We start from the raw sequence: 14,909 nt of genomic DNA, 5'->3' as shown, positions 1-14,909 counted from the left end.
CATAGCCTCCCCAAAAAGCCACACTTAGTGGCTCTATCCAACTTTTCCCAGCAGATTCCCCTGTAAGATGTTCACTCCCTTCTCTCCAGCTGCAAGCTCCAAGCCAAGGGGCCTAGTTAAAAGCCTTGTCTCCAATCCAGTCTGCCCCGAGATCTCATCTGCAAAAACCCAATGCAGTGCACCCTCCTTTCACCAAGCCCTCCAACCAACACCAGTGAAGTGTACAGACATTTGGATACCTAGCCCAACCACCTCACTGCAATCCCCCCTAAAAAGCCATACTTACCGCAGCTCGACTTGGACTCTTCCCAGGCAGGCTTCCTTATTGAACATTTCACTCAATTCTCTCTGGGTGCTAGCTCCAAGCAGGGACCCCGGCGCAAAGCCTTGCCTCCCATCAAGTCTGCCCCCAAGTCCCATCTCCAAGAAAGCAATGCACTGCACCCACTTCCATCACTTCACAGCACAGCCTGCCCCTCAAGAAACACACATACCCCAACTCCACTCTCGACTCCCCAAAGCCAACTATTCTGTAGGCTGTGTCAAAGTCAGACAGGACTCACAGATTTGTCAGACCGCTCTGTTTATTAGCAAAGCCTCTCTGCTAAGTGCACCCAGAAAATGTGAGTGCCATACAAGGTTCAAACCCCTTGATTTATACAGTCAAAAGAAAGCCAAAATTAACAGTATTAAAAGAGGGGCAAAACTTCACATGATTAGTGTGAGGCTAGTCAAGTATCTTCATTTCCACATCAAGCACACAGCAATCTCCTGTCCATATCTCCTTGGTTATCTCACTTGCTTTCTCCCTAACACCTTATGTTCCTTTTCCCATTAACTCAAGCCCACCTGGCTAGCAATCTGATCTGCATCCCTACAGACAACATTAACATACTTTTCTTCTTCCTGTTCAGAGAAACAATATTCCTTCAACTTATTCAATTACAGCATAATTCATCTTTCTCTTACAGTATAATTCTACTTTCACAATCCCTCCTTTTGGTCAAGCCATGCCTATGACCAACAATTACTGGGTTCCACAAATTAACCATTCTTGGTATCTGTTCATCAGTGATATTTAAAATGATCAGATTAGCTCTCTGGTTAGGGGCAGCTAACTGTGTGACATGTCTTGCACAGTATTGGATACAACAGGAGATTAAACTGAAAACGTACAAAAATAATTAAGATCCCAAATAGGATAGTCAGGGCTCGCTGAAACAACCAGTTTCCTAGGCCAGAGAAATTGTGCAAGTTACTTAGCCATTTCCACTGGGAACTTGGCTCTTCGTTGGGAAGGTATGCAATCTGTTCGAAGTGGCTAGCACGATCTATTACATCATTGGTGTTGTCAGGTATATACACACACAAAACATTCTTTGCCAATGAGAGCACAGGTCCCTCCTTTTGCTGCCAGAACTATATCCAATGCCTGACGGTTTGAGGGCCATCTGTCGGATCGCTCCTGTTTCTTTGGCCAGGGCCCTTAGACTTTCTCTAGTTTCATTTACCATGATTTCAACTACTGCTTGTAACCTCAGAAGCCTTTTTGCATTATGTATTACTCCCCCAAATGGGATAAAGGAACCACCAATAGTCTCTTCCCAAGTTAAGGGGCTTGTGATTCACATACCATTGGGCATCTGACAAGTCCCTTCTTTTTCGCCTAAAATTATGGAGGCGTTCTCGTGGGAAGGACTCTAACACTCGGAATTGTGGGAAGTGTTGGGCGGGATAACAGATACCTGACCAGTTAACTGGTAACGCAGTATAGGCTTTTGTCCCGCAGACCCAATGATGCCTTATCAAAGTCAGGAACGGTCAGCTGCACCTATTTGCCATATAGGTATCTACAAAGGAGTAATATCCCCCAAAAGGCACACTGATTCTCCTTATGGGGAGTGGTGTTATTTGCATGGCATTGAAAGATTGTACTGTTCTCACTAGGGTGGCTGTAGGGGGAGCATGAGAGTGACTTCCCTGTTTGATCCCAGGTTGAGAAAAAAAATTCATATCTCCATACCCAGTTCATCATTCTCCAATCTTGTTTGAATAATCCTACACACCATTGGTTAAAATATGCTGGAGACAACTGCTCCTCCCCAGATTCAGCCCCATCCCATTACACACCCAACACCAGTGACCTTTTCCCTCCTCCACACATCCATTTAGATACATTTATTCCCACTGCTTCCCAAGTGTCATTACTGTTCCATGTCTTGTTAAATGGATGAGGTCCTCCGGTGCGGCCTGGGGAATTGAGTGGGCTGGGATGTGGCTGCAGACCCAGCAATTAGCAATATTAAGGGTCTGAGTGATCCAGACTTGCTGGTGGATAAAAGAATGGTCATTGTGGATTCCCCAGATCTTAAGACACCAGTGGCCGAGGAACAGACCCCACCAAAGGCACATGCTGGAGGCAAGACCCTTTTGGTTCGGACAACCTCAGCTGAGGGAACCGCAGTCACGGTTTTGTGTCCGCCAGGCAGCAGGCGCTAGGCTCACTACTGCTTCTTCTTGGGCCTTCCTTTTGGTCCTCATCTGCTTCAGGAAACCCTTATGCAAACGTAGGTTGTAAGGTATTGCAGGCTGTTCCTCTAAGTCTTCTTCCGGAGTCAAAATTGACTCTGCGTGGTCCTGAGTCAATGATTGGTCCGCTGGGGGTGGTGCCTTCTTACACTGCGAAGCCTGTATCCATGCTGCGATGCCAGATACCTTAACAGCTGTCTGGGTAGTGAGCAGCACCTGATGCGGGCCCTTCCACCGGGGCTGCAAGGCGTGTTTGATGGTGGTGTCATACATAAGACCTAATCACCTGTCTCAAGAGCATAGCAGGCATCAGAAGTGGGTTCCATCAGCCAGGCAGCTTGAACCTGTGAATGGAAGTGACTTACAGCTTGCATTAGTCCCTTGCAGTACTGAAGGAGTGTACTGAGAGTTAAGTTCAAGTCTGAGACTGGAGTAATGGTAGCCATTGTTCACATAGGGCGCCCCATAATTTCAAAAGGATTTAATTTATGTCTTTGGGATGGGGTGGATTGAATTTCCATAAGGGCCAACAGCAAGGCTGCTGGCCAGCTTAACCCTGTAGAGTCAAATTTTTTGCAAGCTTATTTTTTAATCACACCATTTCATTTTTCAACTGCACCTGCACTCTGTGGGTGGTAGGGACAGTGCAGCAGGTGTGTGACATGTAACACGATCCAGGCGCTGAACAAGTTGTCCAGTAAAATGTGCACCCCGGTCACTGGACAGAGTGGCAGGAATTCCTTTGGCAGGCATAACATGATTTAACAAACATTTGGCAATAGACAGTGAATCAGCTTTGCGACAAGGAAAGGCTTCAATCCAACCTGAAAAAAATCAACATACCAAAATGACTTAGGTATTTGTACAAAATCAAGCTGCCAATGCAAGAAAGGTGCTTGGGTCAGGCCCCGGGAACCCTTGAGCTACCTTTACAGGTTTGCCAACATTATAGCTTTGGCAAGTGGTACAGGTGGCACAGTGGCAGGCTGCAAAACACCTGAAATGTGGGGCTCACCATCCTGCCTTAGTTATAGCAGAGAGCATCCCCTCCTTTCCGACATGCAAAACACTGTGAAGCAGGGCGGCCAGAGAGGGGTAGAGTGAAAAGAGGGCCACAAAGGCACCAGTAGGAGAGTGCCAAAGGGAATCGGGGTACAGAGAGCAACCCTGGGCGACCCAAGAGTCTTTTTCTGCTTCTGGGGCAGAGTCTTGGAGCAGGGTGAGGTCAGAAAGGGACAGTGGTGGTACAGAAACAGAAAGGGAACGAAGAAACACACCTGGGGAAGATTCTATGGCAGCATTACTCTTAGCAATGTCAGTATCTGCTGTGGAGTGACCAGGGCACTTAATAGCTAATGCAGATGGGAATAAAACTGCATACAGGAGAGCAGCAATATAAGGGCCATTCTTGATCAGGGTACCAGCAGAGGGAAGGAAACCCAGAGCTTGCCAGAGGGTGCCAAAGTTATGTACAACCCCAAAAGCGTAACGAGAATCAGTATAAATGGTGGCAGAGCGCCCCTCAGCCAGAAAGCAAGCGCAGGTTAGGGCAACTAGTTCAGCGACTTGCGCTGTCACAGAAGGTAACGGCACAGCTTCTAGGGTTTCAGAGAGTGATAGCACAGCATATCCTGCAAGGAGACGACCTTGTCTATCTTGAAAGCAGGAACCGTCAGTGAACACAAGGTCAGAGTTAGAGAGAGGGACATCAGAAAGGTCAGGGCCTGGGACGGTGACAGCAGAGACAGTTGCAAGGCAGTCGTGGGGTTCACCGTCATCGGACAGAGGAAGGAGAGTGGCAGAGTTCAACTGAGAACAGCGCTTTATGGTGATATGAGAAGCCAAAAGCAGTAAAAGTTTCTACCTAGTGAGGCGGGCGGAGAAAAGGTGAGCTGTATTACATTGTAGTAGGAGAGAGTTTCTACAGAGTGAGGGACCATGAGAGAAAGAGGAGAGCAGAGAGACAAGGGACTCAGACATTTCGACCAGGCATGCCACAGCAGCCACAGCATGCAGGCAGGGGGGTAAACCCTGGGCAACAGGATCCAAGGTGACAAATAAGCCACTGGACGATTTTTGTCACCATGCTCTTGAGTAAGAACCCCAAGTGCACAACCAGATTGCTCATGGCAGAAAAGAGTAAAAGGCTTACAGTAGTTAGATAACCCTAAGGTGGGGGCAGTGAGAAGCACTAAAGAGTCAGTTTGAGGCAGATAATGAAGGGGAACAGAGGAGTAGATCATTTACATATTGATCAATGAGTACCCAGAGGAGAAGACCAGGTCAGCAAGGTCTCTGGCTAATGCTTGGGAAAAGTAAAACGGGCTTTCTGTGTACCCCTAGGGAAGCATGGTCCATGTGTACTGCTGCCCCTTGTAAGAAAAGGCAAAAAGATACTGGGACTTACGGTGAACCAGGACAGAAAAGAAAGCACAACACAGATAACAGTAAAATGAGTTGCATCTGGTGGGATAAAAGCCAGAATAGTTGCTGGGTTAGGGACTACAGGAAACGTGGGTACAACAATGCAGTTAATGGCTCGAAGATCCTGAACAAACAGCCATGATTTCCCATCAGCCTTTCTAACTGGGAGAATAGGGGTGTTACAGTGCTGGAATACAGGACAATAATGTCTTGTTCCCGCAGGGTGGATATGACCGGAGCTGAAAACTCTAAATCCCAAAAAACCCAGTTCCATGACGCCTTCTCAGACCTCATTCCCATTCTTGGTACCCTTCCCGTTCCCGGTACTGTCTGCCCTGCCCTGAATAATGCTGTATTTGCAGAGTCATTAACTTTTGGGAGGACTGCTCCTCTTTCCTTTTAGAGTGCGGTGGCAGTGCTCTGCCACTGTTTGCAATTTGTCCATACTCTTGGCCTCCCATCCAACACTTATCTGCTTTAACATACTGGTAATAGATAGGAGGCCATTAACAAACACATGCACCAGGGCACCCTGTCCATTTTCACCCCGTCGCTGTATACCAGAATGTTGCGGGGAAAAAAAAAAAAAAAAAAAAAAAAACGTCAGTCGGGTGTGATAGCTGCCCGGGTTCTCTCTGTTGCCGTTTACAGCAACGTATGGCCGTCCCGTTGATTTTTTTTGGAGTCCATACTTGGGGAATGGCCTCATGCAGGGGCTTAGCTTGATTTACAGCATCTTTTAGAAAAATTTCCAATCTTGATTTACTAGTGATAGAGAATTTAGACAACCCTTGTTACATTGTTTCCAAGTTAATTACAGACCTTGTTATACAATGGTGAAAGGCAACTTGATTCTTACATTTGTTCCAGTAGGCAGCGTCAGGACCAGTGTCTGGCAAATTAGAAGGACGCTCAGTGGTGGGCCAATTTGCTATCAGGAGCCATTTTTTTTTCTTGCTCGCTAGGGGTTATAAGTAGCTTACGCAGTTGCAGGAGGTCTGCTTCAGAGGATTCATAGGCATTGCACACTAGCAAAAATTCCTCTGCAAATTTGGTAGGGTTTTCCTGGGGCTCTGGAAAACCTTTTACAATTGAGTGGAGCTCCGTGTGGGTCCAGGCTTTATAGCTCCAAGTGGGACAGGTCTGAGTCTTCTCGGAGGACGGGGTAAAGGGAAGCGCTTGGTCTGGTGGTGGGAGAGGAGGTTTCCAATAAAGCTTTTTACTTATAATTAGAATTTTTAAGGGAGGCGAACTTCGATTCAGTCCATCTAAGATTTGCCTCGGCCCACCACTGCATGAAGCAATCTACCTCTCCTCTAGCCAATTTAGTTTTGGGACGGCCAAGTTTGTCTTTTAAGACGTCCACTTGGTCTTTGTTCCAAGATCCTAACAGTGGCCACTGAGTTTTGGGATCCCCCAGAGTCAATCTAGATCATTTTTCCAGAAGTTTACAGGGGTCCGGACCCTTTCTAAAATATATAAGCTGAGCCGGGGTCCCTTGAGGGAACTGCCCCCCGCTTAGACGTCTGGTTACCCATACAGGAGGGCTTCACACACCAATCACACAAGGAGGAAATCTGGGTTCATCAGAGCGGTGCCCAGTGCAACACACAAAAGAAGCCCACAGGCTACTGCCTCAATCGCCCTTGCGTTCACTCCAAGGATTTTATCCAAGATGCGGTGCGGCTGCGATAGTACAGATTCCAGTCACGCAGACCGCGGGGACAGGAGCCCCTTGGGTCAGCCAGTCCCTGGACAGGGATGGCTCCCAGACTCACTCACACCACAGGGAAGACGGATAGTCAGAGACAAGACAGTCCTCAGTCCGGACAAAACACAGAAGTGACGACCTGACCAGAGTCCTGATGTTAGATCCCGGGATCCCTACCAGAACCGAGCGGGAACCAACAGGTTCCATGGCGTAGACTTCGCTGTGGTTGTGCACCTTTCCATTCTGGCAGAGGACCGCTCGGGCCAAATGCCCAGGTGCCGGCTGCCACGGTCATCCTGCAAGACAGTCAGGGATCACACAACCTCAGCAAAGACGGTTGCCATCTCGGTGGGACCTCCAAATTGTCAAAGTCATACAAGACTCAGATTTGTCAGACCGCTCTGTTTATTAGCAATGCCGCTCTGCTAAATGCACCCAGAAAATGTGAGTGCCATACAAAGTTCAAACCCCTTGATTTATACACTCAAAAGAAAGCCAAAATTAACAGGATTAAAAGAGGGGGCAAAACTTCACACGATTAGTGTGTGAGGCTAGTCAAGTATCTTCATTTCCACGTCAAGCACACAGCAATCTCCTGTCCATATCTCCTTGGTGATCTCACTTGCTTTCTCCCTAACACCTAATGTTCCTTTGCTAGCCAGGTGGGCCTGAGTTAATAGGAAATCTGATCTGCATCCCTACAGACAACAACAACAACATACTTTTCTTCTTCCTGTTCAGAGAAACAATATTCCTTCAGCTTATTCAATTACAGCATAATTCATCTCTCTCTTACAGTACAATTCTGTCTACTTTCACAGCTGCTCACTCAAGTCTCTCTAGCTGCCGGCTCCAAGAGAAAGGCCCAGCTCATGGGCCTTGTCTCCAATCCAACACTGCAAGAAACAAATCCAGTCAGATTCTCCCGAAAGACTCTCCAACCAACACCAGTTAAGGACATGCATGGATATTTGGATCCTTAGCCTGCTTCTCCCCAACCCCAAAAAAGCCCAAACTTACCGAGCTCCAGTCGGACTTTCCCTCAGCCAAGTGCTCTGTGGGCTGCTCACTCAGGTCTCTGGCTGCAAGCCCTGCCTCTGATCTTCGCTGCCCCTGAAGTGCTAGCTGCAAGAAATTACCACCGATACACCATCTTCAAACAGACCCTCCAACCAACACCGGTGAAGGAAGGGGACAGACATTTGGATACTTAGCATAGCCACCTCGCAGCATAGTGCCCCGAAAAGCCACACTTACTGCAGCTGCATCAGACTTTCCAGGAGACTCTTCTAAGTTGCTCACTCAGTTCTCTGGCTGCAAGCTCCAAGCAGAGGGGCCGGTCTCAAAGCCTTGCCCGCAGGTACCACCTGCAAGACACCAATCCAGTACACTCGCTTCCATCAGGCAACCAACACCAGTGAACAAAGTGCGGGGACATTTGGATACTTAGCCCAACCACCTCAAAACACAGCCAAACGCCACACTTACCAAACTCCACTCCGAATTTTCCCCAGGAGATTCACCTGTAAGCTGCTAAGTCAGTTCTCTCCAGCTACCAGGTCAAAGACAAAGGCCCGGCTCATGGCCTTCTCTCAAATCCAATCTGCCACAAAGTCCGATCTGCAAGAAGCCAATCCAGTCAGATTCTCCAACCAACACCAATGAAGGAAGTGAACAGACATTTTCATATCTTGGCTAACCACCACAGCCAAAAGCCACACTTACCTGAGCTCCCAGGCGACGCCTTGAAGTTGCTCACCGAGTTCTGCTTCTGGCTGCTTTTCGTGTAAGGCTGCCAGCTGCACATAGAGGCCCGTCTCAAGGCCTTCCCTCCAATCCAATCTGCCCTAACTCATGTCTGCAAGAAACCAATCCAGTGCACCCTCTTCCATCAGACCCTCCAACCAGTATCAGGTGAAGAAAGGGGACAGATATATTTGGACACTAAGCCCAGCCACCTCATGACATAACCCCCCCGAAAAGCCACACTTACCACAGCTCCAGACTTTTTCCAGGAGACGCCCCTGTAAGCTGCTCACTCAGTTCTCTCTGGCTCCAAGCTCCAAGCAGAGGGGCCCAGCTCAAAGCCTTGCCCCCAGGTCTCCTTTGCAACAAAGCAATGCAGTGCACCCTCTTCCATAGGATCCTGCAACCAACACCAGTGAACGAAGTAGACAGACATTTGGATAGTTAGCCCAACCGCCTCCCAGCAGAGCCCTCTCCCCTTCCAAACCACACTTACCGAGCCTCACTTACAGCGGTTGGCCTCAGGAAAGTCCACGGGCTGCTTACTGAAGTCTCTCTGGCTCCCAACACCAAGCAGGGGGCACGGCTCAAAGTCTTCCCTCCAATCCAGTCTCCAGGGACCTATCTGCAACAATTCACTCCCAATGCAGCCTCTCCCATCAGGCCCTGTAACCCATACCAGTGAACCACGTAGACAGACATTTGGATACTTAGCCCACACACCTCCCAGTAAAGCCTGCTTCGCCCCGCCCCATAGAAACCCCCACACTTACCTATCTCCACTCGGACTTTCCCTCAGCCAAGTGCTCTGTGGGCTGCTCGCTCAGGTCTCTGGCTGCCAGCTCCAAGCCAGCAGCCCAGATCACAGCCTTGCAGTCGATCTCATCTGCCCCTGAAGTTGCAAGAAGTTATTACTAATGGACCATCTTCAAACAGACCATCCAACCAACACCAGTCAAGGAAGACATTTGGATACCTTGCCCAATCACCTCTCAGCACAGCAAAAAGCCACACTTACCTGAGCTCCTCTTAGATATTTTCTACACGACTCCTCCAAGCTGCTCACTGAATTCCACTTCTGGCTGCTTTCCATGTAAGACTGTTAGCTCCAAGAGAAAGACATATCAAAGCCTTACCTCCAATCCAGTCGGCCTCCAGAACTTAACCTTCAAACACACACTCCCAATGCACCCTCTTCCAACAAACCTTATAACCAACAGGTGAAGCAAGTGGACAGACATTTGGATACTTAACCCAGTCACCTCAAAGCATAGCCCCCCCCCCCCCCACCCCTCCCAACCAAAGCCACACTTACCACAGCTCCATCAGACTCACCTGTAAGCTGCTCGCTCAGTTCTCTCTGGCTGCATGTTTCAAGCAGAGGGGCCCATCTCAAAGCCTAGCCCTGAAGTCACACCTGCAAGAAACCAATGCAGTGCACCCTCTTCCATCAGGCCCTGCAACCAACACCAGTGAACCAAGTGCTCAGACATTTAGATACCTAGCCCAATCACCTCGCATCACAGCCTCCCATTTCCCCCCCCCTCCCATCCACATTAAAAAAGCCACACTTACCACAGCTCCACTCTGTCCATTTTCACCCCGTCGCTGTATACCAGAATGTTGCGGGGAAAAAAAAAAAAAAAAAAAAAAAAAAACGTCAGTCGGGTGTGATAGCTGCCCGGGTTCTCTCTGTTGCCGTTTACAGCAACGTATGGCCGTCCCGTTGATTTTTTTTGGAGTCCATACTTGGGGAATGGCCTCATGCAGGGGCTTAGCTTGATTTACAGCATCTTTTAGAAAAATTTCCAATCTTGATTTACTAGTGATAGAGAATTTAGACAACCCTTGTTACATTGTTTCCAAGTTAATTACAGACCTTGTTATACAATGGTGAAAGGCAACTTGATTCTTACATTTGTTCCAGTAGGCAGCGTCAGGACCAGTGTCTGGCAAATTAGAAGGACGCTCAGTGGTGGGCCAATTTGCTATCAGGAGCCATTTTTTTTTCTTGCTCGCTAGGGGTTATAAGTAGCTTACGCAGTTGCAGGAGGTCTGCTTCAGAGGATTCATAGGCATTGCACACTAGCAAAAATTCCTCTGCAAATTTGGTAGGGTTTTCCTGGGGCTCTGGAAAACCTTTTACAATTGAGTGGAGCTCCGTGTGGGTCCAGGCTTTATAGCTCCAAGTGGGACAGGTCTGAGTCTTCTCGGAGGACGGGGTAAAGGGAAGCGCTTGGTCTGGTGGTGGGAGAGGAGGTTTCCAATAAAGCTTTTTACTTATAATTAGAATTTTTAAGGGAGGCGAACTTCGATTCAGTCCATCTAAGATTTGCCTCGGCCCACCACTGCATGAAGCAATCTACCTCTCCTCTAGCCAATTTAGTTTTGGGACGGCCAAGTTTGTCTTTTAAGACGTCCACTTGGTCTTTGTTCCAAGATCCTAACAGTGGCCACTGAGTTTTGGGATCCCCCAGAGTCAATCTAGATCATTTTTCCAGAAGTTTACAGGGGTCCGGACCCTTTCTAAAATATATAAGCTGAGCCGGGGTCCCTTGAGGGAACTGCCCCCCGCTTAGACGTCTGGTTACCCATACAGGAGGGCTTCACACACCAATCACACAAGGAGGAAATCTGGGTTCATCAGAGCGGTGCCCAGTGCAACACACAAAAGAAGCCCACAGGCTACTGCCTCAATCGCCCTTGCGTTCACTCCAAGGATTTTATCCAAGATGCGGTGCGGCTGCGATAGTACAGATTCCAGTCACGCAGACCGCGGGGACAGGAGCCCCTTGGGTCAGCCAGTCCCTGGACAGGGATGGCTCCCAGACTCACTCACACCACAGGGAAGACGGATAGTCACAGAGACAAGACAGTCCTCAGTCCGGACAAAACACAGAAGTGACGACCTGACCAGAGTCCTGATGTTAGATCCCGGGATCCCTACCAGAACCGAGCGGGAACCAACAGGTTCCATGGCATAGACTTCGCTGTGGTTGTGCACCTTTCCATTCTGGCAGAGGACCGCTCGGGCCAAATGCCCAGGTGCCGGCTGCCACGGTCATCCTGCAAGACAGTCAGGGATCACACAACCTCAGCAAAGACGGTTGCCATCTCGGTGGGACCTCCAAATTGTCAAAGTCATACAAGACCCAGATTTGTCAGACCGCTCTGTTTATTAGCAATGCCACTCTGCTAAATGCACCCAGAAAATGTGAGTGCCATACAAAGTTCAAACCCCTTGATTTATACACTCAAAAGAAAGCCAAAATTAACAGGATTAAAAGAGGGGGCAAAACTTCACACGATTAGTGTGTGAGGCTAGTCAAGTATCTTCATTTCCACGTCAAGCACACAGCAATCTCCTGTCCATATCTCCTTGGTGATCTCACTTGCTTTCTCCCTAACACCTAATGTTCCTTTGCTAGCCAGGTGGGCCTGAGTTAATAGGAAATCTGATCTGCATCCCTACAGACAACAACAACAACATACTTTTCTTCTTCCTGTTCAGAGAAACAATATTCCTTCAGCTTATTCAATTACAGCATAATTCATCTTTCTCTTACAGTACAATTCTGTCTACTTTCACAGCTGCTCACTCAAGTCTCTCTAGCTGCCGGCTCCAAGAGAAAGGCCCAGCTCATGGGCCTTGTCTCCAATCCAACACTGCAAGAAACAAATCCAGTCAGATTCTCCCGAAAGACTCTCCAACCAACACCAGTTAAGGACATGCATGGATATTTGGATCCTTAGCCTGCTTCTCCCCAACCCCAAAAAAGCCCAAACTTACCGAGCTCCAGTCGGACTTTCCCTCAGCCAAGTGCTCTGTGGGCTGCTCACTCAGGTCTCTGGCTGCAAGCCCTGCCTCTGATCTTCGCTGCCCCTGAAGTGCTAGCTGCAAGAAATTACCACCGATACACCATCTTCAAACAGACCCTCCAACCAACACCGGTGAAGGAAGGGGACAGACATTTGGATACTTAGCATAGCCACCTCGCAGCATAGTGCCCCGAAAAGCCACACTTACTGCAGCTGCATCAGACTTTCCAGGAGACTCTTCTAAGTTGCTCACTCAGTTCTCTGGCTGCAAGCTCCAAGCAGAGGGGCCGGTCTCAAAGCCTTGCCCGCAGGTACCACCTGCAAGACACCAATCCAGTACACTCGCTTCCATCAGGCAACCAACACCAGTGAACAAAGTGCGGGGACATTTGGATACTTAGCCCAACAACCTCAAAACACAGCCAAACGCCACACTTACCAAACTCCACTCCGAATTTTCCCCAGGAGATTCACCTGTAAGCTGCTAAGTCAGTTCTCTCCAGCTACCAGGTCAAAGACAAAGGCCCGGCTCATGGCCTTCTCTCAAATCCAATCTGCCACAAAGTCCGATCTGCAAGAAGCCAATCCAGTCAGATTCTCCAACCAACACCAATGAAGGAAGTGAACAGACATTTTCATATCTTGGCTAACCACCACAGCCAAAAGCCACACTTACCTGAGCTCCCAGGCGACGCCTTGAAGTTGCTCACCGAGTTCTGCTTCTGGCTGCTTTTCGTGTAAGGCTGCCAGCTGCACATAGAGGCCCGTCTCAAGGCCTTCCCTCCAATCCAATCTGCCCTAACTCATGTCTGCAAGAAACCAATCCAGTGCACCCTCTTCCATCAGACCCTCCAACCAGTATCAGGTGAAGAAAGGGGACAGATATATTTGGACACTAAGCCCAGCCACCTCATGACATAACCCCCCCGAAAAGCCACACTTACCACAGCTCCAGACTTTTTCCAGGAGACGCCCCTGTAAGCTGCTCACTCAGTTCTCTCTGGCTCCAAGCTCCAAGCAGAGGGGCCCAGCTCAAAGCCTTGCCCCCAGGTCTCCTTTGCAACAAAGCAATGCAGTGCACCCTCTTCCATAGGATCCTGCAACCAACACCAGTGAACGAAGTAGACAGACATTTGGATAGTTAGCCCAACCGCCTCCCAGCAGAGCCCTCTCCCCTTCCAAACCACACTTACCGAGCCTCACTTACAGCGGTTGGCCTCAGGAAAGTCCACGGGCTGCTTACTGAAGTCTCTCTGGCTCCCAACACCAAGCAGGGGGCACGGCTCAAAGTCTTCCCTCCAATCCAGTCTCCAGGGACCTATCTGCAACAATTCACTCCCAATGCAGCCTCTCCCATCAGGCCCTGTAACCCATACCAGTGAACCACGTAGACAGACATTTGGATACTTAGCCCACACACCTCCCAGTAAAGCCTGCTTCGCCCCGCCCCATAGAAACCCCCACACTTACCTATCTCCACTCGGACTTTCCCTCAGCCAAGTGCTCTGTGGGCTGCTCGCTCAGGTCTCTGGCTGCCAGCTCCAAGCCAGCAGCCCAGATCACAGCCTTGCAGTCGATCTCATCTGCCCCTGAAGTTGCAAGAAGTTATTACTAATGGACCATCTTCAAACAGACCATCCAACCAACACCAGTCAAGGAAGACATTTGGATACCTTGCCCAATCACCTCTCAGCACAGCAAAAAGCCACACTTACCTGAGCTCCTCTTAGATATTTTCTACACGACTCCTCCAAGCTGCTCACTGAATTCCACTTCTGGCTGCTTTCCATGTAAGACTGTTAGCTCCAAGAGAAAGACATATCAAAGCCTTACCTCCAATCCAGTCGGCCTCCAGAACTTAACCTTCAAACACACACTCCCAATGCACCCTCTTCCAACAAACCTTATAACCAACAGGTGAAGCAAGTGGACAGACATTTGGATACTTAACCCAGTCACCTCAAAGCATAGCCCCCCCCCCACCCCTCCCAACCAAAGCCACACTTACCACAGCTCCATCAGACTCACCTGTAAGCTGCTCGCTCAGTTCTCTCTGGCTGCATGTTTCAAGCAGAGGGGCCCATCTCAAAGCCTAGCCCTGAAGTCTCACCTGCAAGAAACCAATGCAGTGCACCCTCTTCCATCAGGCCCTGCAACCAACACCAGTGAACCAAGTGCTCAGACATTTGGATACTTAGCCCAATCACCTCGCATCACACCCTCCCATTTCCCCCCCCCCATCCACATTAAAAAAGCCACACTTACCACAGCTCCACTCTGTCCATTTTCACCCCGTCGCTGTATACCAGAATGTTGCGGGGAAAAAAAAAAAAAAAAAAAAAAAAACCTCAGTCGGGTGTGATAGCTGCCCGGGTTCTCTCTGTTGCCGTTTACAGCAACGTATGGCCGTCCCGTTGATTTTTTTTGGAGTCCATACTTGGGGAATGGCCTCATGCAGGGGCTTAGCTTGATTTACAGCATCTTTTAGAAAAATTTCCAATCTTGATTTACTAGTGATAGAGAATTTAGACAACCCTTGTTACATTGTTTCCAAGTTAATTACAGACCTTGTTATACAATGGTGAAAGGCAACTTGATTCTTACATTTGTTCCAGTAGGCAGCGTCAGGACCAGTGTCTGGCAAATTAGAAGGACGCTCAGTGGTGGGCCAATTTGCTAT

At 48.9% G+C, this 14,909-nt stretch overlaps 2 long non-coding RNA genes across 10 annotated transcripts; both read right to left on the bottom strand.

Annotated features, from left to right (window-relative positions):
- Nucleotides 1-408: 408 nt before the first annotated feature.
- Nucleotides 409-9,637, bottom strand: LOC142830230 (uncharacterized). Of its 6 annotated transcripts, XR_012905314.1 has the most exons (7): nt 9,184-9,637; nt 8,907-9,076; nt 8,390-8,810; nt 8,153-8,284; nt 7,922-8,031; nt 7,685-7,789; nt 409-3,353 (listed from the first exon to the last, which is right to left on the bottom strand). It is a non-coding gene; the product is annotated as an uncharacterized LOC142830230 (long non-coding RNA). The 6 variants fall into 6 exon arrangements; XR_012905313.1 differs by having other exon boundaries at nt 7,922-8,284; XR_012905312.1 differs by having other exon boundaries at nt 7,922-8,522; nt 8,658-8,810.
- A 3,020-nt stretch (nt 9,638-12,657) lies between these two features.
- On the bottom strand, nt 12,658-14,153 carry LOC142830311 (uncharacterized). 4 transcript variants are annotated; one of them, XR_012905478.1, is made up of 4 exons: nt 13,700-14,153; nt 13,423-13,592; nt 13,174-13,326; nt 12,658-13,038 (listed from the first exon to the last, which is right to left on the bottom strand). It is a non-coding gene; the product is annotated as an uncharacterized LOC142830311 (long non-coding RNA). The 4 variants fall into 4 exon arrangements; XR_012905476.1 differs by having other exon boundaries at nt 12,658-13,326; nt 13,700-13,818; nt 13,945-14,153; XR_012905477.1 differs by having other exon boundaries at nt 12,673-12,800; nt 12,906-13,326.
- Nucleotides 14,154-14,909: the final 756 nt, after the last annotated feature.

The sequence above is a fragment of the Pelodiscus sinensis genome, chromosome 7 (assembly GCF_049634645.1).
Source record: "Pelodiscus sinensis isolate JC-2024 chromosome 7, ASM4963464v1, whole genome shotgun sequence".
Lineage (NCBI taxonomy): Eukaryota > Metazoa > Chordata > Testudines > Trionychidae > Pelodiscus > Pelodiscus sinensis.
This window is presented reverse-complemented; position numbering and strand designations above follow the sequence as displayed.